Source organism: Papilio polytes, unplaced genomic scaffold, assembly GCF_000836215.1.
Source record: "Papilio polytes unplaced genomic scaffold, Ppol_1.0 DF820956.1, whole genome shotgun sequence".
In the NCBI taxonomy this organism is placed as follows: Eukaryota; Metazoa; Arthropoda; class Insecta; order Lepidoptera; family Papilionidae; genus Papilio; species Papilio polytes.
This window is the reverse complement of record NW_013528248.1, coordinates 524,965-540,444: the sequence shown is the minus strand read 5'-3', so window position 1 is coordinate 540,444 and position 15,480 is coordinate 524,965. Positions and strand designations below refer to the sequence as shown.

The 15,480-nt window shown below is 33.2% G+C and overlaps 1 protein-coding gene across 1 annotated transcript in view; it reads right to left on the bottom strand.

Moving 5' to 3' along the window:
- LOC106109941 overlaps positions 1 to 15,480 on the bottom strand; it is an 88,251-nt gene that overhangs the window by 27,892 nt on the left and 44,879 nt on the right. The window contains exon 3 of the mRNA XM_013291598.1: positions 8,976 to 9,000. The gene's annotated coding sequence lies outside the window, so the exon portion shown is untranslated. The remainder of the gene's footprint in view (positions 1 to 8,975; positions 9,001 to 15,480) is intronic.

Below are 15,480 nucleotides of genomic sequence, written 5' to 3'. Positions count from 1 at the left end.
AGTAAAGCTATATACGAATGAAAAGGTGTAACTTGATTATTCAGGTTAAGTTAACAAACTAAAACGTGGGTATTCTACATACTAATGTGTGAATAATTCTATTCTCTTCATTTCATCTCACTAATGACACTTAATTTTTACTTATAAATGCTTTTTTGACCTTAATTGACATTTAAACGCTGTCAATTTATTTTTAAAATAATCAAAAACGTTATTGAAGTCAAGAAAGTAATCTTTATGTAACGAAATAAGTAGCGAACGCAAGTTCGAAGTCATGTTACACTTTACTGTAGTCCCACCTTTATAATTCTAAATGCAGATAGTCCGGTTTAATTTATAATTACAAGAGCAGTTACGTCGGGCTGTATGACGACCGATGTCTGATAAGTCATTGTCAGTTAACCGTTATATTAAACTATTCTACAATAACCACTTTCCTTTATTCATCATATCATCACCAGCTCACTATACGTCTCCACAGGACTCGGCCTACCATAAGTTGATGACTAGGCCATAGGTAACAACGTTGTACTGCGGGGTGGTTGACTTCACACATGTCTTTGAATTTCTTTCCAGATATGTGCATCACGATGTTCACCTTTACCGTAAGAACGTCAGGTAAATTATCGAAAGTCGAAAAACATATCGGGATTCGAACCCAGGACCGGTGGTTTATAATCAACTGATCAAACTCCTGAGCCACCGACGTTCTTTTTACTAATTTTTCTTTACTACTAGTTGTTAAGCACGAGCTCAGTGTGTAGATAAAACTTAAATTGGACAGTTAACTGATAATTCAAATTTCGCCTACACAACCACACATTTAACTGTGCAGTTAAGTGTCAGAAATGAGCGTATAAAGCTGGTCTTATCCATGACATCATATGCGTTAAAAGTTACTTTAGTTATTTTTATGTGACCACTTTCTTTATACCAAGATTGTATACAGTTGTATGTTTTTATCTTTATTAGATTATATTATCTAGGAAAGGATAAAATATTATGTATTAACATATATTCACCGAGATGTTTATAGAAAACCAATTCTGTATTACAATTCTTTATTGGCCTTCATTTATAATAATAAAAAAATCTTTCGGTAAACAACAAAAAATTCATACGAATAAAACCGCTTTTCACTAATCGAACACCTTCCAAATTGATTTTGCTAATACATGAATTGCATTCGCACGGTAAGCCTAGTGAAAACAGGGTCTTAGACTTGTGGGATAGGCCGTAATATGATCAGGTTATTGCCTCTTTAAGTACCTTTTGAAGCCTTGAAAAAAAGAAACCTGTCTCCAAGGATGCCACCGGCGCTACATACGTTATGTACGATTATGTACCATTTATGTACTATTGTGTACTATTGGGGAATCTGTCAGTGTACGTGTTTAACGCATTGAGATGACAAGGACCAATTGGATGCAGGTTTTTAATTTGACTGTAAAAAGGTTGGTAATTGATTTTTATTATTATGCATGCAATGCACTGCTACCTTATTGGTTTGTAGATGTCGCACGCGTCTCCGTCTGCGAGAATTTTAAAAACATAATTAGCCTGCGTTATTTTATTTATTTATTTATTTATTGCAATTAAATTATACAGACATCTATACAAAGTAACAACAATAAGTACCCCTTCGGGCGTGTATTTCAATATATCCTTTACATATATCAGAATTACATCGAGATTTATTCAGCAGTTTATTCTAAAAACACCAAACACCAATCCATCTAAATATTCGCATTTAAAATATTAGTGAGATAAGATAAGAAAGATTTGTATAAAGTGGAGGTTTCGTTACAAGAGAAAAGACAAATGTTGAACACCGCGAAGGGCTTTGACTGTACGTTCGGTGCAATCCAATATCGAATGCTCAGTGCAGTGGAAATGCCTTTGTTGCATTTAATTTTTTTTTACTCTGAAATGTATTTAGTCTGTGAGATGCCACCGGCTTAAACTTGTATATTTCTATCTCTGTTTTTATAAAGATAATGAAAGAGGTGGGAAATATTAAATAGTCTAATAAAATAGTGAACATACCAACCCTCTATAAATAGGCTATAAGCCGTGGTATATTGTTCCTATTTGGTTTCCACCATTTTGGCGCTGACGATCGCAGAGAGTGGTGGTGAGAATGCGAACTATTAGAGTAAACTATCAGTAACTAGCGCTTATCGAATGAAGCAAAACCTGTTATTGTGACAATTTCTTTTTTTATATATTATAGGGTGGCAAAAGAGCAAGCGGCCACCTGTAACTACCGAAATGACCAAGCGACCGCTGCCCAGAAACATCCGCAATTGCAAATGCGTTGCCTACCCTTAATCGACGGTGGAGGAGACTCACATAAAGATGATATTTCCTCTTCTTATGCCTCTCCTCAACCGTCAAATCCACTTTTCTTTCCCATCCCTCCTTTTTAAGAAAAGGATGGAAAGGAAAATGGAAATAGATTCCCAGTTTTGTTTCTATTTATACTGTTTAAGATGTGTTGATTGTTTATAAAGTTTGAACGGACATTTAAACAGTTATATAATTATTCAAACATATTAATATTAAAAAACTTTCAATTTCTTTTCACTTAACATAGAAGACAAATCAAACACTTTCGACTATGAAAATCCTATCGTTTAAACAAACAAACTGGTTCGTCGACCCAGTATTCAATTTTGACTTTCACCGGTGCTAAAAATCGCACAAACAAAGATGTAACTCCTTTATAGAAAGCAATGGATTGGTGTTAATGCTAATTAACGCGTTTGCACTTGACTTTGAAGTTCAAATTTATGATTAATAATTTTCAAATATGGAAGTGCCACCTTCATTTGTTTTTAATGGATAATTTAATATTTATGGTAATTTAATAAGTCTTAATTTATGCGTCAAGGTCTAGCGAAGTTTACGTAAATAAAAATGTACTTTTAAATTGTGTATTTTTTGTTATACTGTGTTAATAAATAACATAGTGTGATTAGGAGACTTCAGTAAAGTATGAAACACTAATTCATCTATACTATTATAATAAAGCGTAAACACACACTTCTTTGTTGCTTAAGATGTCAGCAATTACAGCATATTTTTGAAAAATTCTTTTTCTAATAAAAAGCCCTACACGTCACGCTTTAGGCTGTATATTTCACGCCATTAAACTTAGGGGGTAAATATTATGGATAAAACCAGAATGTGAGAACGAGACCATAAGTTGCTGCCAACATGAAGGAAGCAAGGGTGCCATGGTTTGTCATGTCATTTTGACATTTGCTATTGATAATTTGACAAATGTAAACAATAAAATAAAATTTTCATAATTTTATGCGGATGAAGTCGCACGGAAACAGCTAATTTTAAATATTTGTAATACTTTCTTATTTACACAATAGTCGAATTGTATTCATACTCACTATTAAAAGATATATCGCATTTGCTAAGTAATTACGTTTTATATAATGTAAGTTTGTATTCTAACTTAGACCATAGTTTAAAACGATTTCTTTGTATGAAAAACTAAGAATAGCATTACAAATGTGTAGTGTGTACATTTCCTGTCGAATAATTAAAAATACGTGTTCAAGCAGCATTATTACAAAAAACAACCGTAGATACGAAAGATGTTAATGTTTTAAATGAAATTTAAATATATTTTGTAATTTAAATTATAAAAAAATCTGCAAAAACCTAAGCAATTTTAGTTATTCACTACACTTTTATATTCTAGCGGTAATCCGCTTTAAAAAAAAGCTTTTCCACGTATTGAACAATCTATACTAATATAATAAAGCGTAAACACACAAATTCGTGGCGTAGTATGTCAGCAATCACAGTATGTTTTTGAATAATTATCCTTTGGATAAAAAGCCCTACACTTACGACACGCTTTAGACTATATATTTTCACGCTATTAAACTTAGGGGATAAATAAATTGGAAAAAAACCTTAATGTGGGAAAGAGACCATAAACTACAAGCTGCGAACACTAAGGAAGCAAGGTTGTAATGGTAACGGTAATTTTGACATTTGCAATTGAGAATTTGACAAATGTTAATAAAATAAAGTTTTTAAAATTTCATGTGGTTAGACGCACGGGAACAGCTAGTATTCAATAATAATACTTACGTTTATCAATACATAATATTGTCTATGACTTTAGCTTTATTTGTACAAATAAATAACGACGTTGTTACTATATAAATAATATTTACGAAGAATATTAAGTTAAATATAACAATATATACTTTGGCAAATATGAGAAGTAAATATTTGCATGCATTTGAATAAACTATGTCTATATTTTTGTACTCGAGTGTACACTCAAGCGTATACCAATATTGTAATGTTATGACTTCGCCCGTGTTAAGTTGAAGAAGACAATAGATATAGTCTATGTTACTCACTGAAAACGTAGCTTTTTAAAGGTGAAAGAATTTTTGAAATCGGTCCAGTAGTTTTTAAGTTATTTCAATATATACAAAAATAAAAAATTTTCCTCTTTATATTAGTATAGACGGACAGATACAAATACTACGGGATTTAAAAATTCTTTTGCCATTAAAAGTCAACATTATTGCCTAGAAACATAGCATATTTATTACTAGGCTTTTTTATTAATTCCACGTTGATATCGTCGCGGGCAGAAGTGTCTACTGTCTAGTAAATAATCTCTTAATGTTGCAACAGGTTTTTGTCCTCCACATAACTCTATCATACGTCATCTCAGTCATCACTTTCTAGGTCTACCTTTACCCGTGTACCACAATCGTAACTAACGTTCTCCTTGTAACACGCAATCCCCCCTTAAAACATGCCCCCTTGCTAACCTTTTACTCCTTACCTTCTCTACCACTGGGGCTACTCTCCAACATCCTCATTAAACAATATTTTAATGTACTTTTGAGTTTGCAGTACTTATTGTTTTAAAGAGCTTTTGTTGCTTAAGAGTACAGAAGATTAAATTATCTCTCAGGGTAGAAACTTATTAAATAACAAACACAAGCAAACATTATGCACGTTATTAACGACCGTATTACACACACGGGTACTTTTACGATGACGCGTCTAGTGCTGTGCCTTAGTCGATAAAATATGTCGATAAATTTACACCGCACTAAATTATTCCTCCGACGTTTACGTCGTAAATAAACCGTCGGATTGTAAATTAAAATGTCAACTTTATGAATTAAGTAGAGCCTAGAGAGTTATTAATGTCGGTATATGGGAAATGAATTTTCGAAGTTTACAACCCTATGTTCTATGTTGGGATCGAGTAAAGCGATTGGAATTTGTAATGTGATGTACCGTTGGTTTGTGAGAAAAGTGCTAATACAAAATTTGTATGCGAAATTGCTTGCAAGTTTAAGCTACAACGGAATGCGAATTTTGTAAATTTAGGTGTATTACTTGATACAAAAGGTATTTTTGAGTAAATTGTTCTGCATTACATGTTGAGAATTACAAAATGTTTATATTCTAAACTACATATTCAAATTTAAAACAGTCTTTTTAAAATACTTACCTCCCTGCCAGTCTTCTTAAGTTTTTCCACAGATTTATAAAAGCCGTCATATCTAAATTTACTGCAATTATTTCTGACTTTCTTATTTTTGTAGCTTATTTGTATAAACGACAGATATAAAGGAATACGCAGGGGAGATGATAATGATGACAGATATCAAAATATCGATACTTTTTGGCACATCACTGTTTGACATGTGACAAAGTATAGCGCCTACACGGATTCCTATCGCTCTGTCATACCCCCGATAACCTTGGAGTCGTGACCCGAATACTATAGACTAGACGAAATGACCTTAGTACACTGATGTACGAAAGTACAGCGAAACCGAAACCAAGTGTGTTTGACGAAACGAATACGAAATATGACATAATGGTATTTAGGTTTCTGTCAATATATTGTTGCGAAACAAAAGCTTATCAGAGCTTTTGTATAGTTCCGCAAGGATATTGTGGCATCTTTTTGAGATTGACAGGATAGCGCCTCTAAACATTTAGGGTTACCAGCAAAGTGATATGTCCACGCTATCTTTCTCCCGCGACTCTGTCAACGTGAAATTAAAAAAAAAAACTGAGTAGCCTATGTGTTCTTCCAAACTATCCTCTATGCTAAACAAAATTTCTTGGAAATCCGTTCAGCCGTTTAGGCTACAAACTCTAACAAACATCCATCCATCTAAATTTTCGCATTTATAATATTTTTAATAATATTATATTATAATAATCTTTCCTTTTGAAAACGAAAACGCAAATAGTAAAGGAAGTACCTTACAATATAATTAGGAAATGCCTAAGACTTCTTTGTCGGTTTAAAGACAATATAGTTAAAGAATCTTTTTAGCAAACTTTTAGCACTCTCTTGAGACAGTTAGGGAAGGAGTAGACTTAACATAATAGAAATTGTATTACTTTCGTTTCGCGTACGAGACGTGTGTTAGAGTATCACTAATTTGCCTATTCGTTAGTGTTTTGTTTAATTATAGTTCCGTTGTATTTGCACGTGTGCTCGGGTCCTATGACTATGTGGGTAGTTTGTCACATTGTCTCCTTGAACCATCGCAGCTATTGTAGATTTCTATAACCTTTGCGTATCTGATTTACGATGCATTGTTCGAAATATTTTTTATACCTTTATTACTAACGAAATATTTGTATAACGGTTAAGTTTCTAATTGTATAAAATTGCTTTGGTGTTATCTGTGATAAATTTCATTAAAAAAAACATACAGACGAATTGAGTACCTCCTTCTTTTGGGAAGTCGGTACAAAAATCGTTGAGCCGTTCTAAAGATTTGAAGTAATAACATCCATCCATTTCGCATTATAATATTAATAAAATTTTAGACAAACTGAATAAGACACTTTTTCTGTACAGTCGCGCAGTAAATACAATAAAATCATTTACATAAACACTTTTGTAATTAAATGTACATGACATTTGAGATGCTAACAGAGGTTATATGTCACATTCCTAAGTAACTGACCTTTCCTCAATAACTGATACTGATGACTTGACATCAATGTAAACATATAGTTGCCAAATAAAATACGTTTGACTGTGATTCGGTCAAGGAATTTCAATATTATCTGGTCTTATAATCTAGTGAGGATTCCAAAAAGGTTTTATTTTAATGCAGTTAATACTGAGATGTTTAGCTTTCGCGATTCCGTTCTCAATTAAAAAAAAAAAAACAAGCAAGTATATGTTCTTCCAGCCTATCCTCTACATCAGTATTTCTCAAAGTTTGTGATAACGTTGGGGGCGTTTGAAACCTAGAGGAGGGCGTTCTAGGGCTCTAGAAAAATGGGAGGAGTTGATGTGGGTTAGGGGAGCGATGTATAATTTGTAATTTCATTTTTTTGTTAAAATTTTCGGCTCAATTTTACAGTTTTAAGATATTTAATTATAAGTGGGAAGGGGATTAAATTCTGTAACTGTGCATCAACTTGGTCGTAATAAATTGTTACAAGTTACCTAATACAATATTGACCTGTCGACGCTCGTAGCTTCATAGATCCTAACCGTACTTCTAAAATTGGTATCTCTACTTGTTTGGTATGGTATACCGTAGGCGCCCCAGGGTATCTTACCATCAGAGCAATCTGGTTTGCATGTTACTTCTAGTTTTAGATGTTAGATTCACTTTTCAAGGCAATAAACCAGTTGGAAAATCATTTGCTGACACCGACTATCTTTTACTTTTTGTTTTCGAACTCTTTGTGTAGTTGAACATTTTCTAAATGTATTTTGAATAGCAAAAGAACAACACTATAAAATCTTATTATACAGTGTACCGCTAATAAAAGATTCTGTAAAACCCTTTACTAATTACTTAATATTGTAAATGCCAAAGTTTAGATGAAAGGATGTATGGTTGTTTGTTAGAGTTTGTAGCTTAAACGTATGAACGAATCTCGTTGAAATTTTACATAGATGTAGAGTATAGTCGGGAGGAAGACATAGGTTAGGCTTGCTTTGTTTTTTTTTTGTAATTCCGCGCGTGCGTAGTCGAGCAAAAGGCATTCTTCTCATAAATTAAATGGAATTATTCAATAATTGAAAACAACGCCATCTAGTGCATATTAAGTTAAAACTAAACATTTCTGGCAAACTATAATTAAATAATCAATTGCAATTATATTTCAATTAGCTTTCGCCTGCTACTCCGTCCACGTGGATTAAAAAAAAAAACAAAACTGAGTAGCCTATGTGTTCTTCCAGACTATCCTCTACGTCTATGCCAAATTTCATCGAGATCCGTTCAGCCGTTTAGGTGGCAAAATCTAACAAACGTCTGTCCATCCATCTAAACTTTCGCATTTATAATATTAGTAAGATGTTTTTTTAGCAGTAAATATGTCATAGTAATACAGCCTTCTCTATTTCCTGTCTAATACTTAAATATGTTAAAATTAGAACTTAAGTGAAATGTCAAGTGACCCTTCTATGTTAAAGCGAAGTGTCATCGAGCAGTTCTTTGCTCAGCCTCTTGTTTGAAGAAGGTTTGAGACGCGGCATTGAGAGTAAATTCCGGATGTCTAAAATCTTTTACAATATACTGTTATGTACTTAAATATTAATAAAATCAATAAAAAGCACTTTTTTAAAGGTTTGTGGACCTCTTATTTTTTTGTTGAAGTAGAAATCTAATAATTAAAAACCGAGAGTAGAGATAATCTACCTAATATCATAAGTGCGAAAGTTTAGATGGATGGATGTTTGTTAGAGTTTGTAGCCTAAACGGTTGAACGGATTTCGATGAAATTTGGTATAGATGTGGAGGATAGTCTGGAAGAACACATAGGCTAAGTTTTGTTTTTTTTATTCCACGCGGACGGAGTCGTGGGCGAAAGCTAGAAATTATATATATTAAGATTTATTACACCTCATGTTTATTTTAAACTATACCTACTTAAGGAAATATTATTAATGTTAATTAAATAAAATTGTAAATTCATACCTTATAACAGGACAGGGCCAGTAACCTAAAACAAAAAGAAATCATGTTTTACAAAAATGTATTTTATTATCTAAACGTAAAGGCTATAATCGCATGAATGTTCAATAAAGGCTACTAGTCACGGAGTTTGTTAACCCTTTCAATACTATCTTCATATGTTTCATTTTTAACAACTTTATGAAGTGACGTCTTGCTTGGATGGCCACCCCTATGCGAAAATATACGAAATTAAACAATAATGAACCTTAAGCCGTTACAAATAAAGTTCAAAATCCAATGTATTGTACATCTGTCATGTTTGTAATGAATGTTATTGTATATTAAACACTATGCTATATGGAATAAGGTCGTTATTGTTTTGTGTTGTTGAAAGTAATCGTTCCAGAACGAATTGCAATATTTTTGCTTTGGGTGATATTTTACGGGGAAATTATGCGTGAGGGAGTGTACGTATGGAATTACATGTAATTTTTATAAGGCGAAACGAGCGATCCGCGGAATTCGCGTATTGCTGAGCTTATCCAATTTATTATTTTTACACTTTTTGCCGCGACTGTACATTGAGGAGTACAATGCGCTTCACCGTGTCAGTGCACTATTGGTTAGTGTATTATAACTTTTTGCCCGACTGACAGGTGTTCGAGTATATTTATTTGAAATGTGACTTCTTGAAGCTTAAATAACTTAAATAAGTATTTTGATGGATTTTGTGAAAGAGGATCTGCTTAAGAAAGGAGTGGATTCAGATATGACGGCTGATAGATGTATGGAGCAGCACATACTGTGCCCCTCCGTAAGGGATAAGGGCAAGTTGATCATATACCATACTTTACATTCAATACGTAACTAACACTGAAGAAACTTGGAAAGGTAATGAGTCCAAAAGTGTCAAATTAGTACCCAATAATTGACAAAGTTTCAAAGTGATAATATCTAGTTCGATTCGTAATTTACACTGGAGACTTGGAAGGCTAAAAAGTATCGACAATATGTAGCGATTTTGTGACCATTCTAAGTGACAATATTATAAGAATATAACACTAGCTAAAAGCTAGCTTTTATTCGCGACTTTGTGTACGGAAATAAATAAATGTAAGAATAAACATAGCCTATGTCACTCAGTAATAATGTACTTTTTAAACAGGAAACGAATTTTTCGAATCGCTCCAGTAATTTTTAAATTTATACATAACATGCAAAAAACAATATTATGTACATACTATTAGTATAGGAAAGTTATTTTAAGTTTATTGAACTTTTTTTTCTTAGTTAAAATCACGATTCTTATTATTATGTGGGCTCAGTCGTTTCCCTTAAATGGTTACTCCGTTCGGATATCCTGCGCGTGTACTGCTCATATTAATTACCTTATTGGTGGTTTTTGTACTGCATTTACTGCGATTTAATTAAATGAAGAATTATTAGTCTGTGTCGTAGACTTTTATAGATATATACTGGCCGTTTTAATCAATTGTTTTTTTTTTAAATTACTTCTTTACGGACAGTTCTAGTCAATATTGTCCTTTATAAATCAGGACTTATTTACTTGTACGAAAAATTATAAGAGCGTGTGTACCTTTGACTAAACTATCGCACAACTATTTAGTCGCTTGGATTGCTGTAAGTTTATATGGAGAGGCACACAACTCAAGTTTTAGTTGTGCAAGACATTTGAATTGGCTGCGAAATAGTCGACAATCGCACAACAGTTGTGCGACAGTTTAGTCAATGTTGTGCGCCAGCTCTTAGGTATAAAATAGTTATTTTAAACCAGTTGAGTTTTAAAATATTTATACCGCTCTGAACCTTGAACTTTACTCCGCAAACAAATATAACAAACACACCAAAGATTGTATCTTGTAAGTACTAAAATTGCTTTGTAGTTAGTGTACGTTCAACCCTTACGTATCATAAAACAAAACTCAAATTGAATTATTAACCTAATACACTTAAAGATAAAGTCCAATTTCACATAAATAGTAAACAGAGATTCACGGATTTAGAGTCAATATCTATACTAATATAATAAAGCGTAAACACACACTTCTTTGTTGCCTAAGATGTCAGCAATCACAGTATATTTTCCAATAACTCTTTTTTTTAATAAAAAAGCTCTACACTTAAGTCACGCTTTAGGCTATATATTTTCACGCTATTAAACTTAGTTGGTAAATAACTTGGATAAAAATCCTAATGTGTGAGAGACCATACGGTGCTGCCAACATCAAGAAAGCAAGATTGCCATGGATTGTCATCATGTCATGTCATTTTGACATTTGCTATTGATAATTTGACAAATGTAAACAATAAAATAACATTTTCATAATTAAATGCGGATGACGCCGCATGGGAATAGCTAGTACATTGATATTTCCAAGTATCTAATTCTACAGTAAAACGGAACGCAAATCCTGGCCGCCATAAAGATTTCCTACCCACGTAAAGACGGACGTACACGGAAATTTATAATAGGCAAGTGATTTCCTTTCAAACGATCAAGCGTTCTTCACAACGCTATATTTAAGTGTCACCTACAATAAAACCTTTTTTGCTTTAAATACCTTCAACGCATACTTAATTTAATTCTAGCTTTATCGCTACTGGTATCATTTCATCATCATCTCCCCTGCCTTATCCTACTCCTGTAGGGTCGGCGCACTGAGTTTTCGTCCTCCAAAGCACTCTATCATCTGTCATCTCAGTCATCACTCCCTTCTTGTTCATGTCACCGTTCACGCAATCCATCCATCACTTTCTATGTCTACCTCTACCGGTGTACCTCCACATTCATAACTAACGTCCGTCTTGTTACATGCGATTCATTCCTTCTCATAACATGCCCATACCACTCTAACCTTTTACTCCTTATTTTCTCAACCACTGGAGCTACTCTCAAACTTCCTCTCATATACTTACATACTTCTAATAGTTACAGGTATCATTTCTAGTCTTAAATAATCTAAGAATATAATAGTGTTTTTGTGGTATTCTCTTCTTTCTTATTATAATTTCCCCCTGAAGGTTCTGTTTTTATTGTTAATGTGTGTGATTTTATAAAAAAAAGAAATAGTTAAGTAAATTAAAAATTTAGTCATACTAATAAGAAATGACACATAATTTCTTATAAAAAGTTTTCAAACAAAAGGCATCACAAATGTTTAAAGTGGGACATAAAATGGTCCCCTGCGGCACACCTTTGACTTACCAAGCGAGCATAAACACGAAACGCAAACTTTTACCCAACAAACAGCGGAACTAAACTTTATGTAAGAATATTTGAATAACGAGGTAACCTTCTAAAGGTGGTTGAAGGTGCTAAACGAGTTCAACAGCCTCAAACGCTTGTGTTAACGATGCGAGGTGAGAAATTTGTTAAGATGTGTAACATTTGTTTACTTACAGATTAACCTAAATCATTGTCGAATACTTATATAAAATAACCCCTCATTATTATAAAAAAGCAATAGAAAAAGTCGCCTTAGACCAGTCGCACACCTCTGACTAAAAGCACATGCGATTGTCAACTGTTTAGTTGCACAACTAAAAATCGAGTAGTGTACCTTCACAAGCTCATAGGAATCAAAGCGGGATTTAAATATGTATTTTTAGAATATCTTGGGACGGGCTTGTTTTTTAATTTAGCATATTACACTGTCTTAGAACCTATACATTAATTATTCAAGTTATATTCTCGTACAAGAAACAATCTTTGTTTTTGTAATAGCAACATGCAATCTTCAAGGATGCCTCGGGGCCTTAAAAAGAAATAATTACACAGCGAATTGATGGCTTGTAGTGTGCCACTCAGAAAATAATTTTCATTTGCATCAATTTGCATGCTTAGGCTCGTTATGAGAACTTGAACGTGGGTTTATTAAAGTCAACGCTTCAATGGTAACAAGTAAGTATTAAGTAATCACTCTTGTACGAGTTATGTGAAAAAATTGTTTAGATATCATGAATTTTGTTAGGATACGCTCCAATATATGTTACCAGTTATATTAAATAAATTTTAGATGAGTAAAGCCTAGATACATACGCTAGTAGCTGGCATACTTGATGCAACGACGAACATGCTAGTACCTGTTATGCAAGTAATTATCACTATATTAGATTTTGCGAAAGTTAGGGAGGTTGTCGAGGGGTACAAAACTTATCTTGTATCGTTAACATATTTCTGGCATTTATATACACATTACACCAGTAGCTAGCACGTGCCAGTAACTCATGTCAGCTACAATATTTTATTGGCATGAAAATTCCCGTCTTTGATATTCTCTTCTCTCTTCTCTTCTCTTCATATTCTCATTTTTATCTGTCCATTGTGAAGACACAATATCGTAAATCAACCAATTTAGCAATTAAAAAATATTCTAGATTATGCGTTTTATTTAGGTACAATAATATACCTAGATAATTGTTGTCTATACTAATATTTAGGGGAAAGATTTGTATTTTTTTATGTATTGAAATAACTCAAATACTATTGGAACGATTTCAAAAATTCTTTCACCAATAAAAATCTGCGTTATCAGAGAGTAACAGGCAATTTAAATATCACGCGGGCGAAGTCGTAGCAACAGCTAGTTTAATAAATTTTCTAGAAATTTCCATTATCAATTTTAATTTCCAATACCTGGAGATAGCTGTAAATTCATCAGTATGGAAGTCGGATCGTCGCTAGATGGCGCTGACTAAGGTGCGCACGCACATATTAATGAACACGTATTGTTCGTAATACTTCTCTTGCATTTTAATCGAGTGATAGCATATTTCTCGTTACTAAATTAATATCTTCCAATGATGTCAGCTCTCTTCGCCGTATTTAGTTGTGAAAAACGAAACTAAAATTTAAATTTAAATAGTACGTGCGTTAGACTTGTGAAGAAAGTAATTCATTCAATATTTACTTATGTTTTTTTTTATATCATAAGGTGGCAAACGAGCAAGCGGCCACCTGAATCCGCCAAAATGGCGAAGCGATCGCTGCCCATAGACATCCGCAATTGCAGATGCGTTGCCGACCCTTATGCGACGGAGGAGGAGACGCACATAAAGAGGATATATCCCCTTCTTATGCATCTCTTCCACCGTCAAATCCACTTCCCCTTCCCATCCTCTTCTTATGAGAAAAGGGTGGTAAAGAGAAAGGGACTTAAATTGGACTTAAATGTCTAGTAAAAGCATACACATTTTGTAATAGTTAAACTGCATTATTTTTATCTAGATCTATCTAAAACCTATGGTTTACTTTTACTTTTAGAGAGAGAAAAATCTCGCCTCCTGATTGCTGTTCAGTAAACCGAGATAAAAAGTTCGCGAATTAGTTATAAGACATTCTAAAATCGTCAAATCTTCCTTATCATGCAATACCAGAACCGTTGTTAGTAATGCAAAAGATATCACAAGTCAATGACAGATGCATTCTCTATGGCACCTTTATTCTTGGAACACGCTTTATAGCTTACGTCTACGAACGCATCCTTATATAGGTATAGTTTACAGGGTGTGTTTTTATTGTGAATACTAAGAGCGGGCGCACATCTTTGACTTAACTGTTTGTCGATTGTCGATTGTTTTGCAGCTAATTCAACTGTTTAGTTGCAGAACTAAAAATCGAGTAGTGTGCACCTCCATATAAGATTAGGAATCAAAGCGCGACTAAACAGTTGTGCGAGAGTTTACTGTGCGCGCTATAAAGAGTACAGTATTGTACACTCTTGTATTACTCTCGTGAAGGTATGAACTAGTTAATGTATAGTTTGATATTTCTTAAGTTCATTTAATGAGTAAAGATTATTTTCTTAATGTCAAACAAGCGTCAATAATTTTAATCTACTACTAGCTTACGACCTCGACTAACCTATACTATTATAATAAAGCGTAAACACACACTTCTTTGTTGCCTAAGATGTCAGCAATTACAGCATATTTTTGAATAATTCTTTTTTAATAAAAAAGCCTTACACTTTTACGCTTTAGGCTATATATTTTCACGCCGTTAAACTTAGGTGTGAATATTTTGCATAAAAACCCTAATGTGGGAAAGAGACCATAAGTTGTTGCCAACATCAAGGAAGTAAGATTGCCAAGGTTTGTCATGTCATGTCATTTTGACATTTGCTATTGATAATTTGACAAATGTGAACAATAAAATGATTTTTTTATAACTTTATGCGGATAAAGTCGCACGGGGACAGCTATTTAAAACAAAAGTAAGTAGCCTATGTGTTCTTCCAGACTATCCCTTACATCTAAGACAAATTTCCTCAAGATTCGTTCAGCAGTTTAGGCTACAAACTCTAACAAACATCCATTCATTTAAACTTTTACGCTATTACAATATTAGTAAGATATCTTCATTTATTTATTTAAAAAAATAGTATAAATAAAACCGGTTTTACTGAGTGATAACATAGCTTTTTAATAGTGCAAGAATTGATATCGGTCCAGTTTTTGCGTTTTTTCAATAGATACAAAAATACAAATTTTTCCTCTTAATAAT